This window comes from Nuphar pumila, chromosome 6 (assembly GCF_984573655.1).
Source record: "Nuphar pumila chromosome 6, dmNupPumi1.hap1.1, whole genome shotgun sequence".
NCBI lineage: Eukaryota > Viridiplantae > Streptophyta > Magnoliopsida > Nymphaeales > Nymphaeaceae > Nuphar > Nuphar pumila.
Window position 1 is genome coordinate 133,015,627 of NC_143254.1, and position 13,381 is coordinate 133,029,007.

A 13,381-nucleotide genomic window follows, 5' to 3' on the forward strand; every position below is an offset into this window, starting at 1 on the left:
TCAACGATTCAGGTGAATCGGGCCCAATACCGATACTCAAGTGAATCGTTCTGAATCAATTTTTAACCAGCAATTGGCACGTGTCAGTAAAATATTAACCAATTTTTAACCAGCAGATGGCACGTGTCAGTAAAATATTAACCAATTTTCAATCAGCAGATGGCACGTGTTAGTAAAATATTAAAAAACTGTTGAAAACTAATTTTAAAATTTATCTAAAAATAAGCCGAATCAGCTCAGTTTCGTATCGATTTTTTGCCGGTTAGAAATCAGCCGAATCTTAAGGTTGGACTTCAAGTAAGCAGGAGATATTGTCCCAACGGATAAGTGATCCTGCAAGAATAAAACCCCTAAATGATCCAAGCTAACTCTAAGTTGAACCCAGACAGAATGAATCTTCAACACTGAACTATGCAAATCCTAGCTGATCCAATGAGAATAAAACTCTCCAATTATCTAAGCTAACCCTAAGTTGAACCCGGACAGAATCAATCTTAAGAAATCGAAGAAATACTCTCTAAAATCATAATATTTAAGAACTAGAACCTCACAACATACTGTTAAAAAAAAAGACACAATTGGAATGCAGCAAACCACAAGAAAAAAAACAAGAGAGGACACAAGATTATCGGAGTTCAAAGCTTAAGCCTAAATCCATGAATGATAGAGAAGCTAAAGAAATCCACTAGCAAGATATGAGGAAATACAATAGCGAGATACAACTCCCAAACTCTGAAAATTCAATACACCTCAACTTCAAAAAGAAGAGAGGAAGGGCACAAAAACCCTCCGTAGCCATCACAAACCTCATTGAAAATTCTCATTGTACAATCTTAACATATTTTCAGATTGAGTCATGGATCAAAGCTGATCCAGGATTTTAGACACCCACAACAGATACTTTAGAGTTCAAAACAATATCCTTGGGTTTTTTCAGCAAAACAGTGCGGTGAACATAATGGCCCTTGTAATCAGCCCCTAGTACCTCTTCTTGCTCACCAGGAAAGTCTATCTTTGCAACATGGGGCATGTGCACCTCAAGTATCAAACTCTTGAAGTTCTCCAACATGAACACCTTAAGCCAATCTACCTAGCCAGATGTGTGGAGCCCTGCAAGTAACTCTTGATCCTTTTTTGCTTGTATTCTCAAATTCTGAAAACGAAGTCAAATATAGAAATGATGACTGATATAAAACCGGTGTTTTTGCTGCTAGGCATTGCCTCTTTAGCTGTTGCTCCACTCTTTTCCTGGCTAGCTTTCCATACATGAGCAAGTTGGCCTTTTGGAGGCTGCTTTTGGGAGGTGGGATCATGTGTGTGTCTGTTAGTGTCACACTGCGTGTGTGCGTCCTTGCGTGCTCACACATACAAGAGAGAGAGGAACAGGTCCAAGAATCTTGAATAAAAAACTGTCCAAGGCACCTTAGATGTCGTTCATCACCATGATAAATGGCACCCAAAAACCTAACAAAATTAGTGGTCCCTACCTTGATGGGATCCACAAGAATTTTTATGACATTTACCTTGTAGATTAATGAGCTAAGATCAGGTGCCATCAAATGGCACACTTTGAATGTGCCTCTGCATCTGGCCGCCCTCCATCTTTGGCTGACTGTCAGTCAGTTGTGGCTGCCCTCAATCTTTTGGGCCTCACAACTGATAGACTGTCAGCCAAAGATGGAGGGCTGTCAGAGTCCCACTCAAAGTGGGACATGTGATGGCACCTGATCCTGGCTCTAAATAAACAGTATCAACCATTTAGAAGTGAACCTGAAAAGATCAGGTGCAATCTGATTGCACAAATATTTGTGCATTAAGCACCTGATCACCCTCCATCATGGGGGCAGGTCTGTCAGTTGTGGTGCCGAAGGCCTGATGGAGGGCAATCAGTGCTTAATGCACAAATTTTGTACCATGCACCCGAACTGGACACGAAGTGTGAACCAATGGGGCTCGTCTGTTTGGTAGGAGCAGTTTGTGTAAGTCATCTGATGGGACATTGCAAGTTAGAACCCTACTGGTTTGGGTGGTTGAATAACTGCTTGAATGTATAGCCACCAGTAGGGCTTGTCTACTAGAAAGGAGGGAGCCTTAATGCCCTCAGCTTGATCATAAAAAAAAAAACCATTTAGAAATGAACGGTTGAAATTTATCCTAAACAAGAAGCATGTGGGAGGTTTTGGGTGCCGTTCATCTTTCTAATGGGCGGTAAACAATTCCTTGGACCTGTTCCTCTCTCAACTAAGCAACAACGAAAGCGAGCCAGGGAATTCCTGATTTTAGAACGTCTAGGGACATGGGCTCATAGACTTGTCATTTTCCACACTCTCTAGTTGGTATTTAGAAAACCCAGGATTACATGAATTATTAGTGGGATAAAGGAGGATCTATGAACAAGTCAAATGCAGGATTACCAATTCATCATTAATAGCTACAGATCACAGTTAATTTCCATCAATCAATCAGTATGAAAGAAGAATGAGAATGAACTATGACTTCTGACCCTTCCAGTATGGATCAAAGTGAAGGCCAATTGATGCAATCAAAGGCAAGCCCCAAGCTTCACTCATATGTACCAAAAAGCTGGAACATTTGAAATACATGACCAATGAGTGTTGGATCTTTTGGAAATACCTGACCAGCAAAAGGCTGGAACGTTTGAAATACATGCCCAACGAGTGTTGGATTTTTTGAAATACCTGACCAACAAAAGCTGAAACGTTTGAAATACCTGACCAGCAAAAGCTGAATCTTTTGGAAATACATGACCAACGAAAGTTGGATCCTTTGGAAATACATGACCAACGAGATGCTGGATCTTTTGAAAATACATCAAATTTAAGTCAGAACTTGAATTTTGTAAAAGAAAAGAATTTGATCAGAACACTAAATTTAGAAGGTTACCGGTGCGATGACTGAATTTTGAAAAGAGTTAGATTTTCAAAAAGATTTGAGAAATGAAGGATCCTTGGTGAGAATTAATGGACCATCACAGTTTAATTGCATGTGGTCGACTTTCAGGACTTATCCCCTCATCCTGAACGGGGAAAGAAGGAAGAAAATACCTCGTTAGCAGGAGGCATCAGGTTTATCCCTTAACCTAAAGGGGAAAGGAAAGAAATACCTCGTTAGCAGGAGGCATCAGGTTTATCCCTTATCCTAAAAAGGTAATTTGGATTTTCAAAGAGAATAAACCTGAATTTTGAAATGGACTAGCCGGAAGGCTGGATTTTGGAAGAATGTCCCGCCTGGCAGTTGGGGTTTTTTGAAGAAGAGAATCCGGGTTGGGACTCGTGTATTTAAAGAGGAAGATGAAAATAAAAGGGGAGAACCCGATCCGGGACCCGGTTGTTCAAGATAAGAGAGAAATTTTGAGTTTGGAAAACTCGAATTCTCGACGCAATCAATTGGTCTCAACGTGAGCATTGGATCCAAAAGGAAGTCCTAGTCGAAACTTGGAACTTCAAAACGAAAATAAAAGAGGAAAAACCCGAGCTGAGACTTGGATCTTCAAAAAATAAAAGATAAAAGAGAAACCCGAGTTTTAAAAACTCGAATTTCTAAAAAAATGATTGGTTTTCCAACACGAGCATTTGATTAAAAAAGAAGTCCTAGTCGGAACTCAGAACTTCAAACGAAAATAATAGAGGAAAAACTCGAGCTGGAACTCGGATCTTCAAAAAAATAAAAGATAAAGAGAAACCCAAGTTTTGAAAACTCAAACTTCTAAAGAAATGATTGGTTTCCAACGCGAGCGTTGGATTCAAAAGGAAGTCCTGGTCAGAACTCAGAACTTCAAACAAAAATAATAGAGGAAAAACCCGAGCTGGAACTCGGATCTTCAGAAAATAAAGGATAAAAGAGAAACCCGAGTTTTGAAAACTCGAATTTCTAAAGAAATGATTGGTTTCCAACACGAGCGTTGGATTCAAAAGGAAGTCCTAGTCGGAACTTAGAACTTCAAATGAAAATAATAGAGGAAAACCCCAAACTGGAACTCGAATCTTCAGAAAATAAAGGATAAAAGAGAAACCCGAGTTTTGAAAACTTGAATTTCTAAAGAAATGATTGGTTTCCAACACAAGTGTTGGATTCAAAAGGAAGTCCTAGTCGGAACTTAGAACTTCAAATGAAAATAATAGAGGGAAAACCCGAGCTGGGACTCGGATCTTCAGAAAATAAAAGATAAAAGAGAAACCCGAGTTTTGAAAACTCGAATTTCTAAAGAAATGATTGGTTCCAACGCGAGCATTGGATCCAAAAAGGAGAAGCCTGAGTCGAGACTCGGGTTTTTTAGAGAAAGTTTTAATCAAGATTGAGTTTTTGAAAATTTACCAGTGCGAGGACCGGATCTAAGATTGAGAATGACCATTTCGGGGACTGAATTTATTTGCATGTGATCTGACTGCTCCCTTATCTTGACTGTGGAGGAAATAAAATTTGAAAAAGAACTGACAAGAAGAGATAAAAATTGATGGAAGATTTGACAAAAGAGGAGAATCAAGGAAATTTTATGGAAATTGTCTTTGTAACAGAATTCTCACAGGTAGCATTGTTGCTCCTATGAGAGGTTTCAGGATTATCCCTTATCCTGAATGGGAAGGGGAATTAATAAAAGGCTTGATAAAGAAAAGAATCGACAATTTTTTTTTAAAAAAAAGAAAATAAAACTGATAAAACTGGATAGAGAAAAAGATTTGGCAGAGATTAATGAAGCTTTTAAAAGAAGAAGAAAGACATTCAGGACTATCCCTTATCCTGAAGCAAGAAGGACCTCGTAGGATGAGGGTTCAGGTTTATCCCTTAACCTGAAGGGGGGAAAGGAGAAGAAAGAATACCTCATTGAAAGGAGGCATCAGGTTTATCCCTTAACCTGAAAGGGAAAAATTTTGAAATAAGAATTGACAAGAAGAATTAATAAAAATGGGTGAATAAAATTTAATAAAATTTGATGAAGATGAATAAAACTGATAAGACTGAAAGAAAATTTGATAAATGAAAAATTTGAGAAAAAGATTTTATTTGATCCTGCCTGCATGTGGGATCTTATGAGAAATTTTTTTTTTTGGAAAGAGGATTAAATGTGAGAGTTGATCTTTAAAAGGGATCATTCATGAGAGATCATCACGAGGGTTAATTTTTTGAAGCAATGATTTGAAAACCAATTTTTAGATAAATATGATCAGCACGAGGGTTGATCTTTGAATGCAATGATTCAAAACTAATTTTTTTAGAAGATATGATCAACACGAGGGTTGATCTTTGAATGCAATGATTCAAAACTAATTTTTAGAAGATATGATCAACACGAGGGTTGATATTTGAATGCAATGGTTTAAAAACCATTTTTTCAGAAAATATGATCAACACGAGGGTTGATCTTTGAATGTAATGGTTTGAAAAACTAATTCCAGAAAATATGATCAACACGAGGGTTGATCTTTGAATGTAATGGTTTGAAAACCAATTTTTTTATAAAATATGATCAACACAAGGGTTGATCTTTGAATGCCATGGTTCGAAATCAATTTTTTAGAAAATATGATCAACACAAGGGTTGATCTTTGAAATGCAATGATTCGGATTTTTTTTTTTTTAGAAAATATGATCAACGCAAGGGTTGATCTTTGAATGCAATGATCAAAAACCAAATTTTTGGAAAATATGATCAACACATGGATTGATCTTCGAATATAATGGTTGAAAACCTGTTTTTTTTGGAAAAGATGATCAACACGAGGGTTGATCTTTGAAAAAGGTTGGACTAAAATATGAAAAATTTTCATGATTTTTGAAAGACCATCATAGGTAATATCATTTCTCTCATGAATGATGTCAGGATTGCCCAGCATTTTGAAAAGGAATTTAATGCCCCAGTATGGCAAAAGAATGAAGTATTGAACATCAAAGATATAAAGAAAATCTACATTTCATTGATAAGCAAAAACGAAACTGAATATTTACAAGTATTCTAAAAAGAGGTCACAAAGACTGGGTTGACTTGCTCCTATAAAGTGACTGACAGAAAGGGATGAAAGCGAACAACTTTTTTTTTTTGGCATTCTCAATTCTCTTAGTGGTCTGGGAATGGTTCAGTCGGAACTGCGGGCTGCTCCTCTCTTTCCTCTGGTACCAGAAGCTCTTTATCAATGTAGTCTTGCACAATGTTTTTGAGGACGAAGCAACGCTCCGTGTCATGCCCCCTAGCTCGATGAAACTTACAAAAGGGATCTTTCCATTTCCCCTTGGTGACAGAGGGATCATCCTGCTTTGGGAGTTTGATCATGCCTTTCGCAAGCAAATATTGTAGAACTTCTTCGATTGGCTGACCTAGAGGGGTAAGCTCGCGATCATAACCCCAACCCTCATGCTTTGCCTTCTTTGGCTTGCCTGACTTCTGTTGAGTGATGACCCCTGTCTGATAGCTGGACTGAGCTTGCATGGTTAGGAGATCTGGATGCTTTTCTTCTTCGTTTTTTACTAAGAGATTCTTATTAAGGCAGTCTTGGACTATATTCTTGAAGTCAAAGCAATGCTCAGTGTCATGCCCTATTGCTCTATGGTACCCACAGAATTGGTCTATATATTTTTCCCTGATTGTGGAAGGGCTGGCGGCTTTTGGGAGCCTGAGTAATCCGCTAAACATCATGTATTCGAGGAGTGAAATCTCGATCCTTGCTCCAATCCTTACGTTTTGGTTCTTCTTGCTTCTTGCCTTTTTTGCTGAGGACTGTATTGAAGAAGTCTATCCTGGTTTTCACAACATTTCCCAATCTGGCATTTATATTCTCCCAAGTTGCTGCCCCGGTTGCCCTGGTTGTTGCCTCTGCTGGCTTTAAAATTTTCTATACTGCTATTGTTGTTATTCATGGGGAAGGTGACATATGTCTTTCCTTCGGTGGAAGCTTTTCCGCAACTGGCTTCAGCTTGCTCTGATAATATCTCAACCATCATCCTTTTGAATAACCGATATATAGTGGGATCAATCTCACTTTTGCTGTCCTAAACTCCCTCTCTGACAGACTTTTGAGAATCCATTCCTTACTCTCTCTGCTTGTAACTAGGATGTTAGAACAGTGCAATCTTTGATCTTTGCCTCAAATCAACTGATAATGCCAATGCTCTCTCTGTAGGGCAAAAATGGGGGTTTTTAGAAAAGATCCAGGAAGAAATTTTAATAAAAGAAGAAATCACAATCTGAAAATGAAAATATCCCATTACGAGGGATCGGGTTGTCACCAAAATTTGCGACAACCGCATTGTTTTTCTGAACAAGTAAAATATGAACAAAGATTAATTTTGAAAAGGACATCTTCTGACAAAAGATATTTTATTTGAAGAAGAAGGTAAGGAATTTCAAAGGTAGATGGCAAAGATTTAAGATTTGAAGAATTTGCAGGCAGGATAAAAAAAGAATTAGAAAAAAGAAAAGAAAAGAAAAATATACCTAGGGTTTAAAAAGCAAAGAGAAAATTTTGAATAATATATACCCAGGGTTTTGAAAAATATATAAGGAAAATATGAAATATTACACAATCACAGATATACAGACAAAAGATGCGCAAACAGCACTCCCTAGAGGTTGATTCTAAATGCAAGATTTTGAAATGGTTGATAGGACGTTAATCCTAACTCTAGGGTTCAGATCATCTGATTTCAATCAAGATACGCCGATATACTCAAGCCAAAGCTCGAAGTACGTGGTAGGGGGGCGCGAACCCAAATAAGTGATCCAGTTGTGAGGCTCTCTCCCGAACTATGGTTCAGTGAGACAGCCCAGCAACGTGAAGACCGGGACAATATAGGTGGGGATGTTTTCAAAAACATGTTCAACATGCAATAAAACCAGAAAGCTCTAATGCAAGTCCTAAAGAGATAGAATTTAAATGAAAAGAAGCATACACTTGCATACATTGTTTGCATTCAATCCCTAAAATTGAGGGGAGTTGTATTTCAGACCTAAGTCTAATGTGAACATGAAATAATCTCCTCAATATGGTCCTACCAAACCATACTTAAATCCTATATGCAATGATGTCAGCTTAGGACAGAGTCTAGTTTCCTAAGGCTTGCATGAAAAATGTAGCTGACATTTTGAAGAATAAAGACTTAGATAATGTCAAAGCAAAAAAAAAAGACATTAAATTCGACTGGACGAAGACGTGTCCCATCTCGGTCGCCAAAACTGTGATCATCGCAAAAATTTTCCTCTCTTGTGGTTTCTCTCTCTTCCTTTTCTTTTCCTTTCTAACCTCTATTTTCCTCCTTTTTGAAGGGAGAAAAATAAAAGACAGAAAAGAAGAGACAAGAGAAAAGAAAAGAAAAGGAGAGAAGAGGAACTCTTTTGCGGGGTCTCACTTGACCTAAATTTTGAAAATATTTGGAAAATTACTTGCCTCCGTTTTGAAATTTTTGCAGGAAAACTGGGAGACGGGATTCGCTCGTCTGTACGAGGTTCGACCGTTCCTGGCTCCTTTACCAGGGGTAATCGAACCAAGGGTCGAATTCATGCCTTTTGCTTTGCTAAGAATTTATCTAAGAATTTATTCTAAGTCTAAATGCACAAAAAATCATGCTTGTGCAAATGCAAGGATGTATGCTCTTTCAAAAATGATTTGGGAATCTCCAAGTATTTCTGAGATGAATCCGATAATAGGGTGAAGAAAATGGTTTCTAACTTAGAACTTAAGATTTAAAGTTCTGAGTTTTTGAAATAATCAGGGCTTGGAAAAATAAATCTAGACTTTGAAATGAACGACTTTGAAGTTGAGATAAAGAGAGAAGAAAGGAAATTTCAAAGTCATAAATGGACTTTGAAAGGAATGATTTTGAAGTTGAGATAAAAGGTGAAGAAAGGAGAATCCAAAGTCATAAATGGACTTTGGTTTAGGATTTTGAATCAGAATGGAGATGGGATTTGGAATGTAATTTGAATTTCATTTGTAAAGTTTGAAATCAGAGAAATAGAATTGAGAGATGAAATTGGTTTTTGGAATTTTGGGAATCTAAACTTGGATTTTGAAATCTAGAAGAAATGGAATTGGATTCTGGATCCTAAAATGGAATTGGATCTGAAGTCTAAGATCCAAAGTGGAAGTTGGATTCTGAATCCTAAAATGGAATTGGATCTGAAGTCTGAGATCCAAGATGGAAGTTGAATTCTGGATCCTAAAATGGAATTGGTTCTGAAATCTGGGATCCGAGATGAAATTTGATTCTGAATTTTAAATAGAATCGGATCCAAGATTTGGAATCTAAGATAAAATTTGGATCTGAAATCTGAGATCCAAGGTGGAATTGGATTCTGGATCCTAAACTGAATTTGGATCTGAAGTTTGAGATCCAAAGTGAAATTGGGTTCTGGATCCTAAAACAGATTTTGGATCTGAAGTCTGAGATCCAAAGTAGAATTGGGTTCTGGATCCTAGAATGGGTTTTTGGATCTGAATCTGAGATCCAAGATGGAATGGGATTCTGGATCCTAAATGGAGTTTTGGATCTAAAGTATGAGATCCAAGAAGTAGAGATTTGTACTTGGAGATCAGGATCTAACTTTGGATTTGGGTTTTGAAAGTCCAAATGGGACTTCTGAAGATGGATCTGGGTTTTGAAATCCCAGATTGAATTTAAAACTTTAGAAGGATTTAGATTTTTGAGATTCAGAATCAATCTCAAACTTAGTTCTTTGAATTTTGAGATCAGAATATGGATCAGAAACTTCAAAGTTAAATTTGAACTTTGAATTTGAATTTTGAATTGATTTGGAAATCTGAAGTTTGAATACAAAATAAATCAAGTTGAATTTAAACTTTGAATTTTGATTTCAAAGTCAAAATTTGGATTTTAAAAATGAGATAAAATTGATAAGTTGAAATAGAAATTGAAGAAGAGATATTCACAATCACTTGGATTTTTAAAAAAGGAATTTTTGAAAATATGATGCAATTCTATCTAAAATGATGAATGAATTTAAATAATTTTTGAAATTGGATTTGAAAATCATATTTCATTCTTTAAATGAATGTAAATAGGATTAATGATATAATACACTCCTGACTATGGTCATTGAATGTATTATATAATAATCATATCTAAATTCAAATGAAAGATAAAATACATTTTGGTGCTTTTATAGAGTTTAGAATGAAATTAACTCTCAATATATCCTAACTATGGCCATTGATATATATATTGAATTAATTTTAAACTAAATTCTGATAAAAGAGGAAAATATTTAGGAAAATATGATGAGTTTTGAAAAGAATCCAGTGTGGATCCAGCGTTATTCCATAAAAGATGAAAATTTTAAGTTTTGTTCACATCCTGACTATGGTCATTGATGCAAATCATCAACTTAGAATTAATCACATTTTATAAAATGGTGCAGGTGTCATTCGTGGGCCCATTTGTGAAATTTTTGAAATAAAGAAAAAAAATGATATGAAACAGATGATTCATGATATTTACATGCTCATACATTCTAATCTAAAAACTGGAAATATGAAGTTTCTCATGATCATCTAACCATTACATCATTAAATAAAGAATTTCTAAGCTAAGAAGAGAATTGCATTTTTGATGTATTTCCTGCAAAAGGCAGAGTTAACACAAGCCAGGAAATATATGTATATACAATGGAAACATCGTATTGTATTTAAGATGCAGGATGAGAGAATGTTATATCTATGCTCTGATTTAACGAAATTTTAATATAGCATGAATGAGGAAACACATATATTTGAAATGAATTGAATGGAGAAATGCATGTCCAAAGATGCATGTGTAATATGCTGAAAATGTATGTTTGGGCTACATGTATAAGACTCTAGATATTACCTTTTCAATTAGGTAATTATGTGACAAAAAATATGACTATGCTGACTTTAATTTTGTTGGCAAAGGGGAGCAGAATTTTGCTCCATTTTATACATAGATTATCAACATTATTCCGATTACCTTGTAATCCAGACACTTGCTAACCTTTTTTTTTTAGCAGAACTTCAGCTTATTGCACTAGAGGTCATAGGGCTGTAGATAAGATACAACAGGTGGCTGTAAGAAGGGTGAATGTAAACTGCTATATGTTATATAGTTGAAGATATCTATTCCTAACTAATCTACAAATGACTAGTTAATCTGAAGGTATGGACATGGTATACAAGTGAGTTTTGACAGAAAGGGGTATGTTGCATTTTGCAACAGCGAGAGTACAACTGGACATGAAAGTGGTGGCCTAGTGAAGTAATGTTGTAGCTTGGTGTAAGATGGGCGTGCAGCAGTGCTGCAATGTAATAAAGATGTGACTGTGCTTTTATTTATGAAAGTAACGGATATGATATATAGAACATGCACATGATGAGGCTACAGTAGCCACGAGCTGTTGTGAAGGCTAAAAATTTGCTCTAAAGGTGAGAAATCGCAACAACCATGGGCTGTCATGAACCTGAGGTTATAAATAGTCATGGAAATGGTGTTGCTGAGGAAATGGCATTGTGCCAATGGGGTGATGAGTATTGATAGGTTTCACGGCTTGATCTTTGGTTCCTCTCCTTCCACGTCTGTCACCGGGCCAAATATAGTCGCCAAAGCTACACGGATCTCCATGTCTTCCTCTTTTAAGCCACTCAGTCAAAACAAGATCCATAAGTCACTTACTTGATTGAGATACAAGTGACCCGGTCTGTTACCAGTCCAACCATAACCCTGTCCATGCCATGTTTAATGTATGGGCAGGGTATGGAATTTACTGTTCATGCATTTTCCTTTATTTCTTAGAATGAAGTTGTGCGTCCTATATGAACACTTCATTTGAACTGTCAAACAAACTAAAAAATATATATTCTTACCATGTGCTCGAATTTTATTTCATGCAAGTACACCATTCACAATGAAACAAGGAACCTGGAATCTCATATTTTCAAGTTCAGGGATGTAGAATATGGACTCAAATAACACAATGAATTGTTGTACAGTACATGAAGCAAAATTGTTAAAATGGCATCAAATGGTATTATGTTTATAGGCACAGAGCAAACATATCATACTAGTACTACGAAGGTGCACAGAGATAAGGAGAAAACAATGTCTACTTGTAATCAAACAAAACGAATGTACCTGTATATAATCACCAAGCCTTCTAAAAAAAAGACCAAGAGGGATTGCTGAATGTAGAACAAAATTTTAGAACATACCTCCAACAAAGGCAAGAATCTAGCAACTCCAGTTCTAGACAGAAATAACCGAGTGTCTCTGTTTGGGGATGGACGATGTATGTGTATTTATCTTCTAACCAAAAGGGAAACTGTGGCTATGAGGTTAATGCAAGAGCATGTGTTGTAATGAAATGAACGAGATGGGCCATCTGGCTGTGATTGGGCAATAATGCTGAAAATAGGTTCAATAGGATAACAGGATTGCAGAAAAAGGTAATCCCTGCAGTAATATGGTCCAGTAGTCTTACCAGAACAATAGCCAAACGGGGAAATAATCTATCTGCAAAAATAATGCCACCATGTGAGAACAAGAAGAAAGTTCAAACAACAAGTGTTAATGAGAAGATTAGACTGACCTGAGATTTTAAGATATCAAAGGTAAGTATTATTAAAAAAAAAACATACATTACCAGACCTGGGAAGACTTTAAATGCACATATTTCCTGTAGCATGGAGCGGCTTGTGTAGAACAGTAGAGGAAATATGATTCGAGTGATGTGCTGCAAAGCATCCACTGATGCACATGAATCAGAACAGAACAAACGTTACCTTATCCCCTTTCCCTTAATAGCAGCAGACCCTTCCTTATTCATATATATATATATATATATATATATATATGTGTGTGTGTGTGTGTGTGTGTGTGTGTGTGTGTGTGTCAAGGATAATGCACATGAAAGGAGAATGGCAAAGTAAGTTAAAACCAAAAAAAAAAATGATGGCAACAGACAGGTAATGGGAAATTATTGATGATATGAAAATCATATATATTTTGACACACTATCACTAATATTGTTAACATGAAAATCATCCATAGATAAAAAAAAAGATGTGTTAACATTGATGGACATTACTAGGGAAATGGGATGGGTACCGTGAAAGATTATAGTGAATGCATGAAGTGTGGGCGAAGGTTTATAAATGGCCATTGAGAAAGCAACAAGTATATAGCCGATATATTTTTTTTTAATTTTATACCTCCAGGATGAAGGTCTATCTAATCAGGGAGCTTTTGATCCTTTAGCGTGGAAGATTTAAGTTGTTCTGAAGATATGTGCATGCTTTCCTTCCTCTCATCTAAACTGGTCATGGGCTTTTAATTATTGGCCATCTCCTGCACAAAGCCCTGCTGCAACCGATTGATTTCTTAGGTAATCCAATACCACCCC